The sequence below is a fragment of the Lissotriton helveticus genome, chromosome 3_1 (assembly GCF_964261635.1).
Source record: "Lissotriton helveticus chromosome 3_1, aLisHel1.1, whole genome shotgun sequence".
Classification (NCBI taxonomy): Eukaryota; Metazoa; Chordata; class Amphibia; order Caudata; family Salamandridae; genus Lissotriton; species Lissotriton helveticus.
Window position 1 is genome coordinate 1489005724 of NC_136061.1, and position 22680 is coordinate 1489028403.

The window sequence follows — 22680 nt, forward strand, 5'->3', positions numbered from 1 at the left end:
AACACTGCCCACAACTCTAAGCCAGGTGATTTCCGAAGGTAATGACAACCTGAATTACATGGAAAAACATCAACAAAATGGAATTATAAAGGAAAATGTACTGTATTTGAGTGAGATGTTAAAAAAAAAAAGTAGCCAGCTACATTTTGTGTTTCTGACTTCATGCTGGCATACACACTACTTCATTATTGGTGTTGTAGAGCACTACATGAAGCTGCTGAACTGAATATCTTGAGAAACGTTATTAGGATGTAGTCTGAGGAGTTTAAAGACGGAATCTAAAGAAGCCAGTAATCACTAAAACATCTTTTACACATCTTTAAAAACTAGCAAGACGTACTTTGAAGTAGGAGTAGAAAATTATCATACATTGCCCTGAACTCGGACAGACTTCTGTAGAGTGAGCAATACATGTACCTTTAAACATGCTGGATCACAAAGTCAAGCATGCCAAGAAACAGTTTTAGCCTGTTTTCTGGACTACTGAGAGTTGTTTGACAGTCAAGAGTCTTTTGGCAAAAGTTTTCAAATGTGCAATATATTGACCCCTATTTAGAGTCATCTAGCTTTTATACAAAAACACAGGAGTAAGAATTAAGGTGGAGTATGGCTTCACAATGACCAGTAAGATATTTATCCATAAAGGTATTTTACAATGATGAGCCTGAATCCCATTGATGCTACTTATATGGTAAACGAAAGGGCAAGCATCAACGATCTCTGGGTAAGCAACAAATGCTTACCTATTATATTCTGACAACACTTTTGTTCTATACAAACCAATCAATGAGACTACAACAAGCTTTTAAAGTTCTAGAAGTGTACACAATGAAAGTGCAAAAGAAAAAGATACTTATATTATTTATGCTTGATATTGTATCTTACTGTAGATTTTTCACCTTATGAATTTCCCCAGGTGTCGGGCCTGTTCTCCAGAACCTCTAGGTGGTGCTACTCAGGAAGTAAAAACACCTGGCTATATACTGAACACTAGCCTATTTTGGTTCTGCCTGGTGTGCTGGAGGCAGTTATTTACTTTTTCTTGCAGCCAACTGAGGTGTAGGAAGAAGAACTCAGAAGATAAATGACAGCCAACTATAGAGCAACATATTGTAAGAAGTTAGATACCTTACATCCTTATTGTTTACAACGCTAATTCAGAAGGGGAGGAGGGAGGACAATGAGAAAACTGCTGGAAGATATAGTATGCATCAGGAAAATTGTTACCAACAGTAAGTTACCTTTTTTTCAATTGGCACCTTTTCTACGTATGAATGGGTCCCAAAGCAGTGACCATCGGGAGGTGGGACTCAGTAATGCAGATTAACCAAGGGAATTATGCACAGTTCTAGTGAATATTGACCACTTTAGGCCTGAGCCATATGCAGCATAGCTTGATAAAACTAAGTAATGAAGACCAAGTAGCCACCCATTAAATTCATCCAGTAGAACATCCCATACTTGGCTATAGAAGCTATATAAACCAGCTGGTCATCCACCCAATCTTATCTTGTCTGATTACTGTAGTATAGGCAAGAGCTTGTCTATGTTCAAGCCTATGCAACTGTTCCTCATCCTTAGGAGAGAAGAACAATGGAATCATGACAATCTAGCCCTCATGGAAGGTAGACATCACCTTTTGAAGAAAGGAGTAGTGAGTATACAAGATCAAACTGTCCAAGAGAAATGATGAAAATGCAGTTGGACTGGCAGGGCCTGCAACTTTCCGAACCTATCAGTCACAGTAATCACTACTTGAAAGACAGTTTTGAGAATCAAAAGAGGCATTGAACTGCTGTGCATCATTTCATTCAGAGATGCCATGTGGAAAGGATTCAAGTCCCTGCTGCAGAAGGTGGTGGACGGAAACATAAACAGCAAACCTTTCAAGCAATGAACCACAAGGGACACTCTGAACAAAGGCTAATGAGGAAGAAGAAAGAAGGTGTATAGAGCAGCCCATTAGTCTTTCACAATAGAAAGGGCCACATCCTGCTTGGTGAGGAAAAGCACAAAACATCTGACTGTCCAGCCTCAATGGGTTTAAGACTGCATACTGGTATTGAGTGACAAACTTGTCCCAGCACCAAGCTTATACAGGCTTGGTGGCTGGTTTCCGTCAGCCAGCATAACATCTGCTGTGTCTGGCAGAAACCTGAAAGCTACTAATTGGCAGCATGCAATCTCCATGCTGAAGAAGCATCCAAGGATAGAGTTGGAGGACCATGCCATCATGCTGCGAAAGCAGACCTCTGGCAGAGGAGGCAAATTCTGAGTTCCAGCGGATGTGTATACCAAATGAGATTCCGCTGTGCACCATTATTCTACATCTTCTGCAGAACTATTGATATTAGTGGAATTAGAACATATGAAGTAAAACCGTGTGGCCATCTCAAGCTGAAGATGTCCACCCTAGAACCACATTGTGGAAAATGCAGGCCGTATAACAGATTGCATTTCCTGTGTAGAGCACTAAGAGGGAGGCAGATGTGAGGAAGCCCTCAAACAGGAGAAGACCATGCCTTTCACTTTGGGGTGGATTACTGATTCATGGCCTTCCAGAATCAGGTGACTTGAGGCATTTGCCCTTGCATTCATAATTCCTACCAGGTGAGATGCACCTGGTAGGCATTATGACCTGCAGAACAGGCACAAGATGGGGAGAGGAATACCATCATAGCAAGGCAGATTACCCTCAGGTCCTGCACACTGATGAGCATTTGTTGCAGTGCCAGGGACCAAAGTCCTTGCATCATCTTCTCCACCAAATAAATGCCTACGCCAAGCAGGGAGGCATCTTTAAAATTGATGGCCTGAGACTGTGGAGGACAGAAGGGACTATCCATTGTGTGTTTGTAGAGTAACAACCTCCATTTGAGGTCTGAAAGGACTGAGTTGAAGTTCTCCTAATACTGGAACCACTGTCAACTGATGCACCACTGCAGGGACCACATCCCCCGCCAGGCATGCAACACCTAGAGGATACATGAGACCATCAAGCTGAAAAGGCATAGGCTATTCAGAACTGGAATTTGCAATAGAGTCCAAAACAACAATCATATACTGAATGCCATCCTCCAAGTCAGAGGAAAAGCTCTCACCCAGGTAGTATCGGAATCGCTCCAGTGAATGGCTAATTCAGGAGTTAGGTGGAACCATGCTATTTGATGGAGAACTCCAGGTGATGAAGCAGTGTTATGGTGCTCAGCAATGTCCTGAACCAATTAATGGGAACCTGTCTTTCTCACCAAATCCTCCAAGTATAGAAATTCATGGATTCCACAACCTTCTTATGAGGCTGCCACCACAGCCTGCACCTTGGTGAAAACATCCTTTTGGAGCAGCTATACCGCCAACAGGCAGTACCACAAATTGGTGGTGTTGTGACCCCTCTATGAAGTGAAGGTATGCCTGTGAACTTAGAGAATTGAGAGCTGAACTAGGTATCCTGCAAGTCCAGAGACGCCATCAAGTACTGCAAGTTCAAGGCCAAAAGAATCTGACTCAGAGACAGCATCTTTAACATGTCATGGTGGACAAAGAGGTTCAAGAGCCTCAAGTCTCGAATATGCATTAGATCCCCTGTTCTTCTCGGACACCAAGAAGTAGATGGAAATAAAATCCATGACCTCTCTCCTCCACTTCAGTGGCTCCTTATTTGTAACAAGCCCAGGACTTTTGCAGCCTATAGTGGGGTGTGTCCTGGGGAGCAACTCCTAATGGTCAGTGGTCAAATAAAATGAGAAAGCCGCTACTCGACTGGAACTTGATAGTGGATAAAGAGTAAATCAAGTGGCTTTGTGGTAGTAGGCCCATCAGAAGAAGGGTAAGACTGATGCTACTATTGCTGATGACCCTTTGAGTGTCCTCTCCCAAAAGAGAACAAGGATTGCTGCCAAATGTTTTCTACCAGCTAAGGAGGTTGCAGCAGCAGAGAAGGTTAGTACTTTTGGTGAAACGGTTCAGTCAGAGAGGCCAGTCCCAGAGAGCATGGCATTGTACAGTCCTTTCTTTCCTCTCCAAACTTCTTAGCAAATAGTATATCCATTAGAGCAGCCTAGATGGATCCATAGACCTTGCAGAGGGTATCCGGACATGTTTACACAAGATAACTACAATAGCCGTAAAGTGGCCCATAATATCTTCTGAGTTTTGTCATCATTTCAGACTTTGCTTGGAAGTATGAAGGTTACCCTTACTCCACTCAGAAAACAGTCCTTTCATGTTCTCTGGGAAGTTAACTGCACCCCGTTTTACCATTTTCCGTAAGTTGTGAACATTATGTCCAAGACGGCGCATTGCATTGACCTTGCTTAAGAACAGGTTGCTCAATGCAAAAACTTTGCTTCCATTGGAGTCAAGACATTTAAACTCCTCATCTGAAAGACAGACATTGTGGTTCCATTTCACTTAAGATTTTTGAACCACCGACCTGGCTCTCTCCAGCATGGTGGAATGATAAGAATTGTGGGTAGGATAGCGGTGGGCAATCTGCCTGTGCTCTGCCAGGCCAAAAAGGTTTTCTCCCATGCAATCAGCACTGGCTCCAGCAGGGCCTTGTTAAAGGGCAGAAGAGGTCAGTAAGAATGTTAGGTTTGGACTTCACAGTTGATAGAGGTAATTCAGTGATGTTGTGCAGAAATCAAACAGACTTTCTCAGAGGGAAGGCTAAAGAATTAGCCTTTCAACACAACTGGCATTTTGAATATCTGAGTAAATTCTAGCATCTGTATATTAAGGAGGAAAAATATAATTCTCCACTTCAGTGCACTGGAAATCCAGGTAGGGCATACAAGTTGTGCCCAATAATGGTACAAAGAGTTCTTCCATTCATGCAAATCTCTGTGCACTGGTAAAAGGTCAGCAAAAGGCTAGTCCTCAAGTGAAGCTTTGACTCTCTCTAACTACCCCACCCCTAAGGATTTCCTCCAAGTTCATGGGCTGAGGTGAAACTGGAGTTGCTGCCAGAACAGCATTGATAGCAGCATCAATGCCAGTCACACTGGAGAAGTAGATAGGCGTGTGGAGTTTTTCGCTGTTGGAGCCAGAATTGCTGGGCCCAAAGGGTTTGGCCCAAATGTGGGAGCCAGAAAGGGTCCGGGGGAGTAGAGGCAGCCCTGCAAAGATCTAACATGGCCTTCTGAAAAACATTGATCCGGTATGGATAGCCAAAGTAAGCTGTAAACTCTAGTCGAAACTTCTTAGAAATTGGAAATTGCTCAGAAAAAGAATCTGGTAGAGGGGAATTGTGCTGCCAATTCTCCAAACAGTTTTGAACGCAAGGCCATCTCTTAGATGATAAAGAAGAGGAATTCTCTTTTTTCTTATGCTTCCTGTGCGAGCAGCCTCTATAGAGTCAATGTCTATTTCAAGACTTACCTGAGGGAGGGGAAGAGACTGATTAGGGTTCTCCTTATGGGCCCACGCCAAGAAAAGCTTAGCGTTCTGCTACCAGATGGCCTTCTAATGCATGGGGAATTACACTTGGAGGGATTGTGATCAGATTCCATGCACCAATTTCAGATGTTGTGGGGGTTAAACAGCCACACCTGCTTGCAACATTGTTGACAGGCTTATAACCCTGATACCTTACAAGGTGAAATTTGACCTAGCCTGTTGAACATGCATTGTTAGAATTTAGAAAAGAAATTGTCAAAACTGAAGGAGTGTTCTAGATATGCATCATTAAGAGGTGGAAAAATAGGAACTGAAACCAGCAACCCAGGTAGCCCTGTATATTGGCTGATGTTATCACTTCCTCTTGGCTGGCATATGATTGATGTCATGGTGCACTACCAAAGGTAAGGGAAAAGGTTTCATTATCCAGTCTGGCCCCCACTAATATTCATAAGGTGAAGAACATGTGGAAAGAAGCATGCATCAGAAACGAAAGCTTATTTTTTTTGGAATTAAAAATTGAAGCTGTGCGTTGCTACAGTTGACAACATTTAGTCATATTATTATGTACAGGGATTCTTCGAATGAATGGGCAGACACAAACCTCATTTGAACTCAGTGGAGGCAAAATCTTCAGTTAATGTGTAGCCACATCATAGCGCGGGGACACACTCGCCTCAGTGTAACTAGGCGCTCTATAAAATGTATTATTATTATTAAACCATTCATATGCAAATCAGTCTGCCCTTTCTTAAAGTTTTAGAAGTAAACTATAGTCCAACCCTGACATACTGACTGACATTGTTTAGAGTAAAACTTGGACTATGGTTTCACATGGGTGGAGGCCTGGTTTTTAAATTGGTGTTTTCACTACCATAGGCCAGGGCCAACTCCAGTTGGAGTTACGACTGATAAAACAAGGTCTAGCGCTAGACACGAAAAAAAGTATTTTTATTGTGTTGGTAGACGACCATGAACATTTGAAATACTACTCCAGGGAGAAAATATCCTAAAGAAATTGGCCTTGTTAGAACTGGTAAGTCACAATTCATGGGTTATCAAACAACAGGATAGATTAACCATGAGAACTCTTTGAGTAACAGCAGCCATATTAACCCCTTCAACGCTCATGACGAGCTCAGCTTGTCATGAGGTACGCCTGTCGTACGTTCATGATGAGCTGAGCTCGTCATGAACCGCAGGTTTTGCGAATCTTTAGCGCACAGCGGGAAAACGCTTAGCGCGGATGGTGTTAATAAAAAGTTAGCTCAATTTTAGGTTGATATGGAAATCTTTGTGTTCTCATTGATCTCAAGGGAGCTACATGCTTCGAAAATACTTTTAAAATTCCACCCCAGACACACTCAAAAATAGAGCAGGACAACATTTGTATAATGAATATTAATCTAGTTATGAAGTGATACCGGCCCGCTTCATAGGATTAAATTTGCAGTTGGTGATTAAATTGGTGAAGTTTGTTGGTGATATCAGCAGTACATCGGAGAGCAGTAAGTGCATTATTCATGATGAAGTTTGAAACCAACCTAAGAGTAGGAGGTTTCAAATAACAATGTTTTGGTTAACATTATTTTGCTTTCTGTAATTTGAGGGCAGCCTTGGGTTTTGAAAATTATATTGAATATTAATTTGATAGTTATGAAATGAAAACTGAAGAAATGTGATGTTTCACAGTAATGAGAAATCAAAATGTTCTGCCTAAACTTGATCTTTGATGTATATCTTTATAATTAAATGCATTTTGGGTGACAGGATAATATTTTTAAAGTAATTTAAGGGTTGTTTGTATGTTGTAAAATTGTAACAGCATTAAGATTTTCTATGTAATAAACTACAAGTTCAATGCATACAGAAAAAACAGTACTTTATTAAGTACAAATTTCATAATGAGCACTAATAAAACGGACTAAAAATGTACAAAATCTTAGTGGATGTAATTGCACTGTACAGTTAATAAACGTCAAGTTCTTTAGTCAAAAGTGGTGAGTCAATATTTAAAAAGTCAATGTCTTATATTCTTTGACATTTAAAACGTTAGTGAGGAGGCAGATAAAATGCATGTGCGCTGCTGGTTCCGTCAACCTGATACGTAAGCGGCACGTTCCAAGCTCGTAAGATGTGCTCAGCCAGGCACCTTCAACTGTGAAGTAGGTAAATACAGCAGTGAAAATTATATGAATGTATTTTTGTGGGTCAGGAGGTTTGTCTGGTATCGTTGTTATTTACCAACTAGAAGAACTTACTTCCTTGCAATACACCAAGGAATACTGAAAAGATAAGAATGTTTCCTTAATCTACTCATTAATCTCATTTAATTGTGAATGCGACAGTCATTGTGACATTCCAAGATGGCTGATGCTTTTGTGCAAAAACTGTTTGGAATCTTCCCACCTGAATGGGACTACTTTGGGAGACTTGAGTTATGCTTGTGGTTACTCCTTATGCATGTTAGGACATACAGTTCACCTTGCTTCACTAGTGAAAAAGTGGCTACAGTTTTCGCAGAATGTTCAAGGTAGTGCACATTGGAGGTAGTTCATTTTAGAACCCTTGTGATAGAGCAATCCAAATATGATATTTGCCTTAGTTCTTACACTGTCCGTTATCTGGACCCACTTTCCTTTATTGAAAGAATTTCTCAATGTGGTCAGCTTGTTACAGGCCCATATCTCTTATTGACTTGGAGGTTAAAATTATAGGTCGGGTCCTCTTGAATCAGATTTCAACTTGGGCAGAGGAGCACAGCATTTTGTCAGATCTGCAATATGGGTTTAGGCCGGGGCGGGCTATATCAAACAAAGCCTAAATCTTTATCTTCTAATATGCGTGTACACTAAGGCTAAGGGTGGGTGTAACCCAATTGCCTGTCATAGACCTCCGGGTTAGTCTTCGATAGAGTTAATTGCTCTAAACTGTGCTCCATGATGGCTCAGATGGGTTTAGAACCTGCACATGTTCACTTCTTGCTCGATTTAAACAAGGATCTTTCGGCATCTGTTAGATATCGCCCAATTGGGGAATGCACATTGCACTTTAAATTGAGGCCTGGCGTTCACCAGGGTTCATACTAGCGCCCTTTATCTTTTTTTTATCAATCAACTGGAATACATTTTGACGTAATTCTCCCTGGATGTCCCTAGAGTTGGAGGTCGACCAATCCCTGCTCTGCTTTATGCAGATGATACTGTTTTAATGGCATGGACCGCCATGGCATTACAGAGACTTTTAGATCTTTCTATTGATTTTATGAATAGTTTTGATTTGTCCAACAATTTCTCCAAATCCTATGTGATGAAGTTCGGCCACCTAAAACCATGAAATTTGTAGCAGAGGATCACCACATCAGCCTGGTTGATAAGTTTCGATATTTGGGTGTTGAATTAGACTCTTGCCTTAATTGGCATTCATTGATAAATTATAATGTAATGGCTTTCAATAGGGCTACGTATAGCATAGGAGACTTCTCTCATCGGTTATGGCTCACCCACATAAAGAAAGTTTGGGATATTTTTAAGGCCAAATGCCTGCCGATAGTCCGCTATGGGTGTGGTATTTGGGGCTATGGGCCTGTCGCCCAAATTCAAATAGCTGAAAATTAATTTGTAAGGGCTTCCACAAAGTATATCTTCTAAGGTTGTTCACGAAGAATTGGGCACAGGGCATGTTGTAGATTAAATTAGTCTTTGCCCTCTTTTGCTCTGGCTCTTGGTTTGGACGAAAAGCAAGCTAGGACTTAACAGACTGATCGTGCAAGATTTCATGACTCTGGACAACTCATTCAAAACCCTTGGATGTCCTATGTATTTTCTAATATAAATACTTTAGGGAGACCGGAGCTTTATACTGATCCAAGTTGTATTGTTAAAACTGAGCACATATGAGTTAAACAAGTGTTTTGAAGTATGATGGCAGCAGAACGAAAGGCAATAGCATTGAATAAGCATTCTGTACGCCATGTGATAGTGGTAAACCTGTCAGTGGCTTGGAGCCTTATCTTACTTTGGACATGTCCAGCTACCATCGAAGATTATTGACTCTTTTTAGGCTTAAATTATTTCTGAAGCTTTTGTCATCTAACCATGGTTGTTAAAAGGATTCTATGTTATCCTTATGTGAATGTGACAACTTGTCTATTAGTGATACTTTGTACATAGTTATGATTTGCCCAAGATATAACAATGTGCGCTATGAATTCATACATCCACTTTTGATGACCATGAATTTTAATCAAGTGAGATCGGAGTGATTGTTTTTACAGTTTTTAACTACCCCTACAGTATGTTATTTCTTATCAAGTTACCTCTCCGGTGTTTTAAAGCAAGTTAAACTGTAATTCGTGTTGATATCGTCATGAAAGTAATGTATCCCATTGTGTCCGACTTTTATGATTTTATTTTTTTTAATCCAATAAAGAATATATTGATTGATTGCACTGCTAATTGTTTTGTTAACCATCTTGTCAGTTGGGAATCAATAATGTGTTCACTATACATTTTATTGTTGAGATGAATTATGGAAACCTGGGTTTTCATTGAGAGTTAACCTAGTACTGTGTACCTTGAACTTTGCTTATAAATTCAGCTGATAAAGCATTATTTCTTGCCTTATTTGAGTTGCAACCAATATTTGATAATGTTGTGCACTCTACATTTGAGATCCACAAAATGTGGGCATCGAGTAGAGGTGTTTCAGACAATTGAAAATCACTAGTTTGTACTTTCTAGTGGTTGGCTACCTTATTATAGCAATATGCGTAGTTCAATAATGTATAATATATGCTGTTGTTTCGAAGACAATCACAACTGTTGTACCAGAACAACTATTGCAGAGCCAACAGCTTAGTATAATGAGTTTTGGAAGGTTGAATTGCTGAGCCATGCCAGTGAGGATTTAAACCATAGAACTGCTATTTGCACACATTTCTACAGTAGGGATATACACCCAAAGTCCCTTATCGCCCTCCTTTTGACCCTGCTCCTTCCCATCACTTCACAGGGTGGTTGGACAGAGACATGGGGTGGATTGTTGTCCTCTTCTCTCCTTGGGATCCCCAATGATTCCTCTGCTAATCAGGATCTACTTCTTCCATGCGAGAGCCTTCCTAGCTTCACTGTATCTCTATTTCCCACAAGCTCCCACTTGTCTGGCATTGGGTCTTTCATATAATCAAATACTTGAATCATTCCTGTATTCATGCTGGGAATCCCCAATAACTTTAAATTACAGTGAAGGGGTTAACATGGTCATAGGCTAAGAGTTTTTGTTCAGTACCACATCCATCTTGTTTAAAACAACCTGAACTTCGGTTAAAGAGGTGGACATTCTGAGCTATGTGCTCCCCCTAGAGGCCACCAAAGCTCAGCTTTTCTATTGCATCTTGTGGGTGAAGGAGTCCCTGAGACAAGCTCTGCTCTAACATGTGATGGACCTTATATTGATTATATTGGTTACTCATCAATGTTTACTTCTTCTCTCTGGACTGCAGGCAGATTTTCACCTAAGTTCTGCCCCTGGGGCTGTTAACTGTCACCAACTGCCACAATGGGTAAGAGAGAGAAAAGATCCCTCCAAGTCCTGCTTAGTTTACGGACAAAAGAAGATCTACATTGAGAATCCTCATGACCAGTGCATTTTTTGCCTTCATCTCACTCATAAGGTATCATACTGCAACCTCTGTAAGACTTGTCCTTCAAAGGCGCTTAAGGGCAGAGGATTCCCCCTTCTCAGTGAAGTGCTCCCTCCTTTAGAGAAGATTCAATGAAAAAGATCCCCACCAAGCAGTTCCATGAAGGCCGCTCAAAAACAGTAAACATATGGAACTTTCTCAGCTGAAAGGTACCTCAAAAGAATCCATGGTAACCACTTTCAAACACTAGACAAAGCCTCTCAGAAAACTTGTACAAAAAGAGTGAGAAACAACCTGAGCAAGAAATTCAAAGAAAATCTAGCACTACTGATATCCAGTCACACTTGGCAGACGAGTCACTCCGTTGACTAGAAAGGTCCTGTTGCTCCCAGCTATCCCATCCACAGGAACCTCACCAAGAAGTCCATCTGCTGTGCCTCACCGTTGATGAGCAATTGGCTATTGCTGACAACAAGATCAATATGGACTATGACATCACTGATTTTTAAAAAAATATATATCTTTATTGGTTTTCAATAAACAGCATCAGAACATTTGGCATTGACTAGGGTTACATTTTAAGCCATGGTTAGAATATACAGTTCAGTTTCCATTTCGCATTATCATTCAGTACAATGAGGCATTGCTTTTCTGTTTCACCAAAAGTACGAAAAAACAGAATAAATGGCTTTGCCCTTGGTTAAACCACTCTAATGCAGTTGTCTCTGTCTTTGGGAGTCGTTTCAGTGGAGGGGTCAGCGAGTTGCACATTGGAGCGCACTATATGAAGTGTGTCCTCTGTATGTAAGGTGTAGGGATTGATATAAAGTTTTATTATTGGGCTGCGCACATGACAATTAAGAATGACTGGTCGTTTGGGGACAGGCATGACCCCATTTATCAGACAGAGTAAGTCACCTTGGAGTAGAGGTGAGCCATACATACACTTGTTATAAGGCACTAAGATACCACTTTCTGTACTGGAAACCACCAAAGCGACATTGCTGTTGGTAGAGCACATTGAAACACATTAGCTGGTTTGGTAAACCCACACAATCAATGCCAATCTGAAAGGAAACCTGGTTGGCTAGCTTCTGTAAGGTGCAGCAACTTGTATGATGGAACTGCAGAAGCCTCTCCCAGTTGCGGGATGTGTGGGTGGGCAAACACCTGAAATCATATGATTACATAATTCACAATTGTTTTTGTTCCTGCAACTTAGGAGGCTATTAGACTCATTGCCAACAACCGCAGACCCCCATCCATTATACAACCAGTATAAGACAAGCTGACCCAGGAACCCCTCGGAAAGGAAGATATTTCATAACTTTATCGTCCCCTTGTTGCCAACACACCTGACCCACTATATTCACTGTGACACAGATAGATGGCAGGAGGACCTGGCGATTTGGATGATGACGAATGGAAGGAAGCTAGTGTGGCCCTGCATGTCTTGGTAGTGTCGGCCCACCTCTGTCTGATTCAAATTAATTATGTACACTGGACATCTTAAAGTCCAGACAGATTTTGGAGGCTGGGCCTCAAATCAAATTGCAGCTGTCCCCCCTGTTCAGCAGAGAAGCGCTCTTTCTTTCTCATGGTTTGAATATGCCCGGCCATCCAGCATTTCTGATCCTGAAATGTACGTGTCCTTGACAGCCGTGTAAAAGAGACCGCTGAGATTTACTGCCATGTGGAACTCCTGGGTTTGCTTGAGGAAGAAGGTGGACCACAGGGCAACCACCTTTATAGTGAGATAGGCTATGTTGTCGCTAAACATGACATTGCATACAGATGGGCTCTGAAACCATGCCTTCCTTTCCTGCGTTAAAAGGCCATTGGGACTGACCAATGTGCCACTATGAATTACTGTGATTAGTAAGGCACTGGTAGTTGCCCCCAGGTGCATCCCGCTGCTACCTGAACCCAACATATAGTGACCGTCCCCACAGCTCTCACACCTTCTCACAAAACTAAGGTATCAGCAACTGACATGTATTTGACGTATGCGTCTTTAGCAGCCATAAAGTTATTAACTGAACCTCCTTCAGGACAAGAAAAGTGATATATGAGTCCGAGTTCATCTTGATGTTTTTTTGGAACTACCCCAATTGGGCAATTGATACAATCTCCAAAAGCCACAATGAAAATATACCTGAAATTCTCCCTTGTCTCACTTACTTAAACAGCTTTTGCCGTACTACTTCTGTATTTGCCTCTGCTGATTCAAATTATTTGCCCTGATAATACAATGACAACTTTTTCAAAACTCCAAAACAACACTTTTGCTCCTTCTTTCCCTGAATAAACCTTAAACCGATAACACAGTCCTTCAGCGTTAACTGAAGTAGGCCCTTTTTCCATAGCAGTTTGTTGTCTCCAACCTCTGTATTGCTGACCATGTGATGCAACATATAATTGTCTAAGACATTACATGACTGGGTGTTTTCCATAACAACTGACACACTCCTGCCTGAACTTAGAATGTGTCCTTGTGCAATTCCTGTGTTAGAGGAGCTCCATGCACCACTTTGCAGCAACTGTCCCCAAATTGGTTGGGACACCTGTCAAAACATTTTGGCAGGACATCCACTAAAGCCATAGGTCACTATTGACTTCGCCCCGTTGTTTCTCAGGATTAACTGCGGTTCCCACCCTAAACTTCTCAGCATATTTGAGCAAAGAGACACCCCCAAAATCCAACTGTGCGCTCTGCACACCACCCATTTACCTAAATAACGCATTGCATCGCTCCGGATGTCGCATTCACAGTATGCACTCGCTTTTATTAAAAACGCAGATGTCCAGTTTTCCACAAACATGGGAACCCTAGGCCATCTCAAGAATTCCTCCTCTCTTCCTTGAAGCCTTCCTTGGCATAGCTCTGTATACAGCAACCTAAATCATCTGTGATTGCCTTTCCTTATCTTATCTTTAGTGGACTGCAACAACTGTGCACCAAGCAGCATGGTAATACTCATATTTGGCAATCTCTTTTTTTGTACCATTGTGTCATTTCCATCCCGTAATACTGACTCCACTTTTTAGGACTCGCCTGGCATTAGCAGAGCACATGCGCTGCTCTCGCCATGCGAGAGCCTTTTGGAATCAATACGGATTCAGATGTGCACGTGGATGGACAGAAGATGTGCACGCGGACGGGTCGCGGCACCCTACTCAGTTTTAGCCACGCCTACCTGGACTGGAGGCTTCACTGGCTGTGTGACACTCTAGGCACTTTGGGGGGGGGGTGGAGGGAGGCCCATGCTGGCCCACTCCATCTCCAGGTAGCCCTGTGTCTCTCAGGTTGGGTTCATTAACATCAACCCGGTCTGCATCCTCATCATTCTCAGAGTCCTGGTGGTGCACCCCGCTAGGATCTTCTTCTGATGATGGATAGTCCCCATCCCTACTACCTTAGGTATCTGGATCTGATGCTTTTGCTAAGTCATCTGCCACTAAGACATCTATCAGGCATTGGGTGGTGGGACTCTGTCCTTGCTTTAATTTTCTCATGGCAACCCATAGTGACTCTTTCAGTACCATCTAGTAATACAGTCTCTGAAGTAAAACGCATCCAATTATGAATTAACCCTATAAAATCCTTTTATTGAAAACGCCCATCTTTCTACTTTCTCTGCACCTCTAGTGAAACGAAGCATGCACGATTGACTGAGTGAAATATCTATCTATTGTTTCCACGACTCTGAAGATACGTTTTATCTTGGGGAAACAAAGTAGTCAGGTTTATGCAGTTGTCAGAGACTAATCCCTTCTTGTGAATTCGAGAAAGTTTCTAGTGACTTCTGAGCTAGCTGGCACACACAATTAAGTCTAGTATATTCAATAGAGACCTAGCCGACCTCAGTCCTACGTCTAATCTATAGGATATACTATGCCAATGCGCAGAGCCTTTTGGGAATATAGGAACTACACTACAGAGTCACTATGGAATTGATAAACCAGTCACAGGGTATTTGCTGGAGTGTATGTATACTGACTGGGGAATTGTAGGCCTGAAAGACAAGTGTGAAGATGATTAGACCACTACATGCACATTGCATAGGAGTTTGAAGCACACTGTGCCCTAAAGTCTGGCTCACTTCATGAGTACATGCATGCTGACTGAATGATAACAGTATTATAAGGCGAGACACTGGGTGAATTTATATTTGTTTGAGTTTTACTTTTGTGAATGAATAAGTGCATGCTACTGAAAGAGTCACTATGGGATTGGAAAAGCAGTCACAGGGTATTTGCTGGAGTGTATGTATACTGACTGGGGAATTGTAGGCCTGAAAGACAAGTGTGAAGATGATTAGACCACTACATGCACATTGCATAGGAGTTTGAAGCACTCTGTGCCCTAAAGTCTGGCTCACTTCATGAGTACATGCATGCTGACTGAATGATAACAGTATTATAAGGCGAGACACTGGGTGAATTTATATTTGTTTGAGTTTTACTTTTGTGAATGAATAAGTACATGCTACTGAAAGAGTCACTATGGGATTGGAAAAGCAGTCACAGGGTGTTTGCTGGAGTGTATGGATACTGACTGGGGAATTGTAGGTCTGAAACACAAGTGTGAAGGTGGTTAGACCACTACATGCATAGTGCATAGGAGTTTGAAGCAATCTGTGTCCTAAAGTCTGGCTCATTCCATGTGTCCATGCATACTGGTTGAATAATAACAGTACTATAAGGAGAGACACTGGGTGAATTTCTAATTGGATGAATTTTACTTTAGAGAATGGATTATTAGATGGTACTGAAAGAGTCACTGTGGGATTGCAAGAGCAGTCACTGGGTGTTTGCTGGAGTGTATGGATACTGATTGGAGTATTGTAGGCCTGAAACGCAAGTATGAACATAATTAGACTACTACATGCATACTGCATAGGAGTTTGAAGCACTCTGTGTCCTAAAGTCTGTCACACTCCATGAGTATATGCATACTGACTGAATGATAACAGTACTATAAGGAGAGACACTGGGTAAATTCACAATTGGATGAGTTTTACTTTAGAGAATGGATTCCTAGATGGTACTGAAAGAGTCACTATGGGATTGGAAGAGAAGTCACTGGGTGTTTTCTGGAGTGTATGGATACCGACTGGGGAATTGTAGGCCTGAAACACAAGTGTGAAGGTGGTTAGACCACTACATGCATAGTGATAGGAATTTGAAGCACTCTGTGCCCTAAATCCTGCCTTTTTTTGGGGAGAAAACACGATGTAAAGGCGCAGCTGAACAAACTGGCAAGCTGTATTTTTCAATATTTTATGCTTTTAATAAGCAGCGCTACTTACTAAAAGCATAAACCCATGTGTTCCCGCCCATCTACCATATGTTTGTCTCTCTCGCCCATTGCTTCTACCCGCTGCATCCACCCTCTGTGTTTCTTTCTTTCCCCCTCCCTCCTTGCTGTTGCCCCCACCTGCACCTTCTATGTTGGTTCCAGCACCTGCGTCCTTTGACATGCGTGCCCCAACCATGTCCTTCTTGTTGCCCCCACACCCGCACTTCAAAAAAAGCAAAGCACTTACATGCTACTTATTTTTTCTTTCTTTTTGTGAGAAGTCGGCCTGATATGTGATGTCCACTATTCTAGTGGGCACCTTGTATCAGTCCAAACAACCCTTATGGTGATGGTTGTAAAGTCAACCTTATAGACCAGCTATCCTAGTAGTAGCATGGACAAAGCAGTCTTAGGCTAAACTCAAGAGGGCATGTGAAGCCAGCTGCTTTACCATATGCAATCCCCTTAATACCAAGTGAAAGGACACCACACAGGTTGTATATCAAAATATATATGTATTTATTTCTAACACAATCCTCTGAACTCTTCATGAGGTCAGAGGCACCAGCACAATACAAGATTCCTAATAAAAATACAATAAGTTGCACAAAATACAGTAATTCCCTAGGGGCTCTTCGAACCATATACTAAAATAGTGGTATAAGAACCACGTCACGAACAAAGGAAAGGCCTAGGGCCTGGAGAATCGCTGGGGCTACACTTTACTACCAATGGATAGAGAGCAGGAGGCCCACGGGATGGGCGTGCAGTGTCTTTACAGGCACGCAAGTTACCATAGAGTTAGAATGGGAACGAAAGAATTGGAAACTAGTTCTTTTAGGTCACTTCCGCATGGACTAGGTAAAAGCTACTTGAAACTAGGACACTAGGATAGTCAATACCCACATGTTACCTCACCCACAGGAAGCGGGTGCATAGGTGTCAAAGTGTGTCGGGTTTCGTCGCTGACTCCTATAGAGCCTTGAAGAAAGATGCTGCAGGCGACCAGGAGAGAAGTGTCCGGGTGGATCCAAGGGCGGATCGAGGATGAAGAGTACCTGAAAGCAGAGGGGACAGAGTCTGGGTCACTAGCCAGTGACCAGGATAAAACCAGGAAGAAACCAGGCGATGTCGTGAAGCAATCAGGTGATGTCGTGAAGCTTGTCTCTGCAGCCACGTGGACCAGGAGGTGTCGACGACGACCAGGAGCTGGATACGGACTGTCCCACGAAGGCTCTCGCTGTCGGCGGTGTCGGCTTCCGGATTGGAGTCAACAAGCCTTGGCAAAGGCAACCCACGCAGAAAGGAAGATGGCTTCTTAATCAGACCATCAAGGTCTGATGGGCTGCTCCTTTTCAGGGGAGCAAGGGCCAGTCTGGAGCAACCAGACCAGCGTTGGAAATTCAAAGGTTCGTCGTCACAGAGTCCACTAGCCAACGGGCAAGTGACCGAAAAACGCGTCGAGCAGGAAAATGCAGAAGTGCCCCACGCAGAACTCGTGGAGTGTGGAGGGCTGATCTTCGGTGCAGTTGGTGCTCGTGGCTTGGGCTTCTCAATCCCCAATGCACAACTTCGAGGGTGCCTCAGAAGTTGCACGGAAAGCAATTTGCTGGCTTTCCAAGATGGCCGGTCCCACGTCTCGCTTCGCCTCCAGGGGTCTCAGCTTTGCTGTGGCTGTGGATCAGGCTGAAGGAAGTCTGGAAGTCCGGGTCTTGTCAGGCTCTGTGCTCGGGCTCCGGCAGGAGCGTTGACAAAGCAAACCGTTGATCGCTTGATGGAGCCTGCTTGCACAGGGTGGTCACTCCTTGACCACAAGGGAGATTCTTCAGTCTTGTACGTCGAGTAGGATGCCGAAGGTCTAGAGTTTCGTATCAGAGTTTCAGTCAGGATAAAATCTAAAGTCTTGGGGCTCAGCTCCTACCTATATACCAAATTTAGGGGCTGGATTACCTGCTAGGTCCCTCCTATGGGTGGTACCCAGGAAGGGGGTGGTTACACCCCTTTCCCTTTGTCCAGTTTCGCGCCAGAGCTGGGGCTGGAGTGCCCCAGCACCGGTTTGAACTGGACTATGCATGGGACACCTTGTGTGCCACAGGCAGTGTCTCATTTCATTAAGCCCTCCCTGCCCCAATACACTATAGCCTGTCTGGGGTGGTGCTAGCACCTCCCTGTGACAGGAAACCTATTGTCCAAGCCTCCCTCGCTGGAAGGACTCCCAGCAGCAGGAGGTCAGACTTGTGTCTGTGGCAGCAGCATCCATTTTGTGATGCTGAGGCTCTGGTTAACTTTAACCGGGATTAATGGAAGTAACATGTCTTGTTATGTTATGTTATGTTATGTTAAAATGGCTCTTCTATAGCGCGCGGCTACTCCAAGGAGTGTCCCGGCGCTTTGGCGAAGAGAGAAACAAGGAAAAGTATACAGCATAGCAGTGCTCCAAGAAAGGGCAGAATTTACAAAGAAAAAAGCCAGGTCTTTAGCTCCTTTCTAAAGGCTAGCAGATTGGTAGCCATTCTTAAAGATCGAGGGAGATCGTTCCAACAACGTGGCGCAAGGTACCGAAAGGAGCGACCTCCGATTCGAATGCGCCTGATGGAAGGAACCACCGCTTTGGCCTCAAAGGCAGACCTAAGAGTTCTTCTGGGGACATAGAAGGCGATCCGATTACGCAGATAGATTGGGCCAATTCGATGCAGCGCCTTGAAAGCCAGAGTCAGAGTCTTAAAAGTTACTCTCTTGGCGATCGGAAGCCAATGGAGTTGCTCTAGAAGCTCTGAGGCCCGCGCCCTACGAGGGAGTCCAAAAATGGCCCTGGCGGCCGAATTCTGCACAACCTGCAGTCGGGCCATCAGATATTTAGGAAGACCCAAATAAAGAGCATTCACGTAATCAAGCCGAGACCCTATAAGGGCCTGCACAGTGATTTTCTTGTGCTGGAGGGACAGTAAAGGGAGGAACTTCCGTAACATTTTTAGGATGCCGAAACATTTCCCCGTCAACCCGATGATCTGGGGTCTAAGGGAAAGGTCGACATCACACAGGAAGCCCAGATTTTTCGCCTTTACTGATACAGTGTTAGGTGGGGACATGTCACCAGGCCACCATGACTTCCAGCCTGGATCGGGCGGGCAGCCAAAGAACAGCAGCTCGGACTTGTCCGAGTTGCACTTCAAACTATGTCCCTGAAACCACTTAAAAACGGCTTCAAGGCATTCCTGAATCCGCCCGCTGTCAAAATTTTCCCCCTTGCCACATGAAAAAAGAAGCTGGGTATCATCCGCGTAGGATATGATCTGGGCACCAAAAGACTCCGCCACCGCCGCAAGAGGGGCCATATAGATATTAAAGAGTGTGGGGCTCAGGATAGACCCCTGAGGAACCCCCACCTCAAGCGGCGGCATTTCGGCAGAGAACGGAGGTGCCCAGACCATTTGCCGGCGGTCTTCTCCCTCTAGAAGGGTGGAATGCTACCCCGTCGCCAGAACTGGCGAGGGGGTAGTATTCCAAAGCGTATGATACCTTACATGACATGTTTTGATAAAGCCAAACCAGAGTTAGCATTTAACCGCGAGGTTCATAATGCACTTAAGAGTATATGGTATGGCAATATCCTAGAACAGCTATAAGGACATGGTTTCAAAAGCTGCAGACAGGCTCAGCTCATGCTAGAGCACCATCTCACATAAAACCAAGGACTCTGCCTCCAGGAATGTTAAGGCCTGCAATAGGAGTGACTTATAGGTGTATATGTGTCTAGATATAAGGTTAGACATAGGTATACTATATCTAAGCAAGGGGTGATTACACGACCTTGCCCCAGCTGAGTGATCAGCCAGTTGTGTCAGTTTGGATGGCCAGCCAGGGGTGGCAAAAGATATGCTGCAGCCCCTGGTAGGCCTTGGGTGCACCTATGCCCTGGGTACCTATAGTACACTGTACAGGGACTCACAAGAGTGACCCAGATCCCAATTGGTGATGTACCTAAAGTACATGGTGTGAAATTTAGAGAGAGAGCAGCAGGGCTGTGGGTCTGATTAGCATTAAGTCGAAAACCAGTGAAGCAAAAAGCAAAAAAATGGGGTGGCCATAGGAAAGCAGACCCTACTCTCCTACACTTTTATCCACCAAGAGCATTAAATTAAAAAAAAAATGCTTGTGTTATAGCTTTTTTTTAAAAACTTTAATAAGCATGGCGCACGCTAGGCACACCGCGCTCGTTTTGTACTCTGTGTTTCTCTGACAGAGACCCGCAGGCAGGACTAATCTCTGCAGCCCTCTAGTGATTGCACCGCCGGACTGCCCGGACCGTTTTGCCTCTTCCAGCAATCTACTTCACCTGGGGCGACCATGCCTGCTGCAGCCAACCAGTGATCACTCCTCAGGACTCAGTGCGCTCCCCCGCCCGTGAGCACTGCCACCGCCTTTCTGTGCATGCCCAGCAATGACCAGCATCTTTCACAGTCTAGTTTCGGACATGCACTCCACCCAGATGACCTCCAGCAACTACCACAGCCTTAACAAGCCTTAGGAGTCGCCCATGCTAGCGGTGTCTGCTGCCACGGACAGCAGCTACTGCATCAACCAGCAGCACTGTGGGGCGGAGGCTCCCTCTTTGGGCAGCTCCATTACCTACCCAGCCAAGACCAACGAACGAGATGGGCTACAGTGGAACTTACAGCTCCTACGGACCCAACGGGACGAGCCCGCCCCCCCCAACAACGAGTCGGTGAGTGCGCCAGGAAGTGCCCAGAGACCTCTGAGCTCAAGCCTGAGCCTTGCCCACTCTCGCAGGGCCACGGATACCCTGCATTTCTAGTTAAAGAAAGTGCCCTAAGCCCTGTGCATGCTCTGCACGTCGGGGTCTGACCCACAAGCTAGATTACGTGTCTGCACTGCACCACGGCCCCCTTGCCCCAGATCCCAAATGTAGTCGCACGCCCCTGAACCCCTGAGTACTCTGCATGCCTGTGCTTCACCCAGACCCCAAGCTGATTCAGGATCTCTGTCCGACCCACCCTCCCGGGCCTTCATTTTACTCTCCATCTGTCCGGCATAGCCACCCAGACAGCAGTTCCATCTGCTTATTAATTTGGCCTACATTCCCCAGATCCTCTGTAATCGACCCGCCTCCCCCAGGGTCTCTGACCCCATTGAGCCATCATGCTGTAAAGTATTACCTGCGTGCATGTGTTAAGAGCAATATATCATGCATGCACAAGTTACTGCATTCCAAGCCTGCACTGACTACCTGTAATACCCCTACTCCAGGGTATTCCACATGCCCTTTGTTACTCTGTTACTCCAGCCTTGCCTCTGATAATCCACTGTCTATTCTGCATGCCTTTGTTAGTTACTCTGTCGCCCGGTATATTTTGCATACCGGTGCTACGCCATCCATGCATATATTATTACCCATCCTCAGCAGGCATCACTGTGTCATCCCTACATCCCTGTTGTCCCGACCCAAGGCTATCCTGCATGCCTGTGGCGCCCCAGCCATGTCTGTGTTTCACATGCACAGTTCTGGTTCTCATTGTCTATTTACCAGCTCCTTCATCTCACTTTCTGTGCTCACCCCCCATCTCAATCAGTCAGCAGGCTTCACCACAGCCAGGTGGACAAGAGGGAGCCAGAGCTGTGCGCAGCCTGCTTCAGAGCAGGGGCACTGCTGTCTGTGCCTGTCCTGCTCCTCGCATCTCCCCCGGCCGTGGACTGGCTCTGGTCTCTGGGGGGAAGGGCAGCTCTGAGGTATTTCTGTCAGCTTTAAGTTTCTATCAGCGAGGCGCTCTCACGCTGTTTTGCGTTCAGTCTCCTGTTTTCCTCTCCTGCTCCTCCACCCCACTCTCTCGGATGTCTCTCCCCCCTCCCAATCAGTCACAGTACTTTGCAAAACAAATACATGTTCTATAATTTTTTTCTTTTGATGCTGCTGCTGCTGTCACATGTGATCAGCTCCCTCCATTCCAACCCTTGCCACTAGTCTGGCCCCCCACTGCGCCCCAGAACAGACCTAACTAAAGACCAAGGAGCAGCTCCTCCCCGGCCCGCCCTGCTTCAGTCTGTGGAGCAGACAAGTTGAAATAGTGAAGGGATGGGCGGGTCATGCTGTCTCATGTCGCTCGTCTCTTACTGCCATGTCCGCCCGGGCTCTGAGAAGGAAAGCAGCTTTTTTCACCCTCCCTACTGGAGGTAAAGCAGCCTACCTGCAGACTCACAGCAGCTGTGAAATAAACCGTTCTTGCAGGGAAGCATTAAAAATGCAATAGGTCTCGCCATTTGCTTTGCTATACAATACCATTAGCAAAGCAAATGGCTTTAACTTAATCAAAGGCGAGAC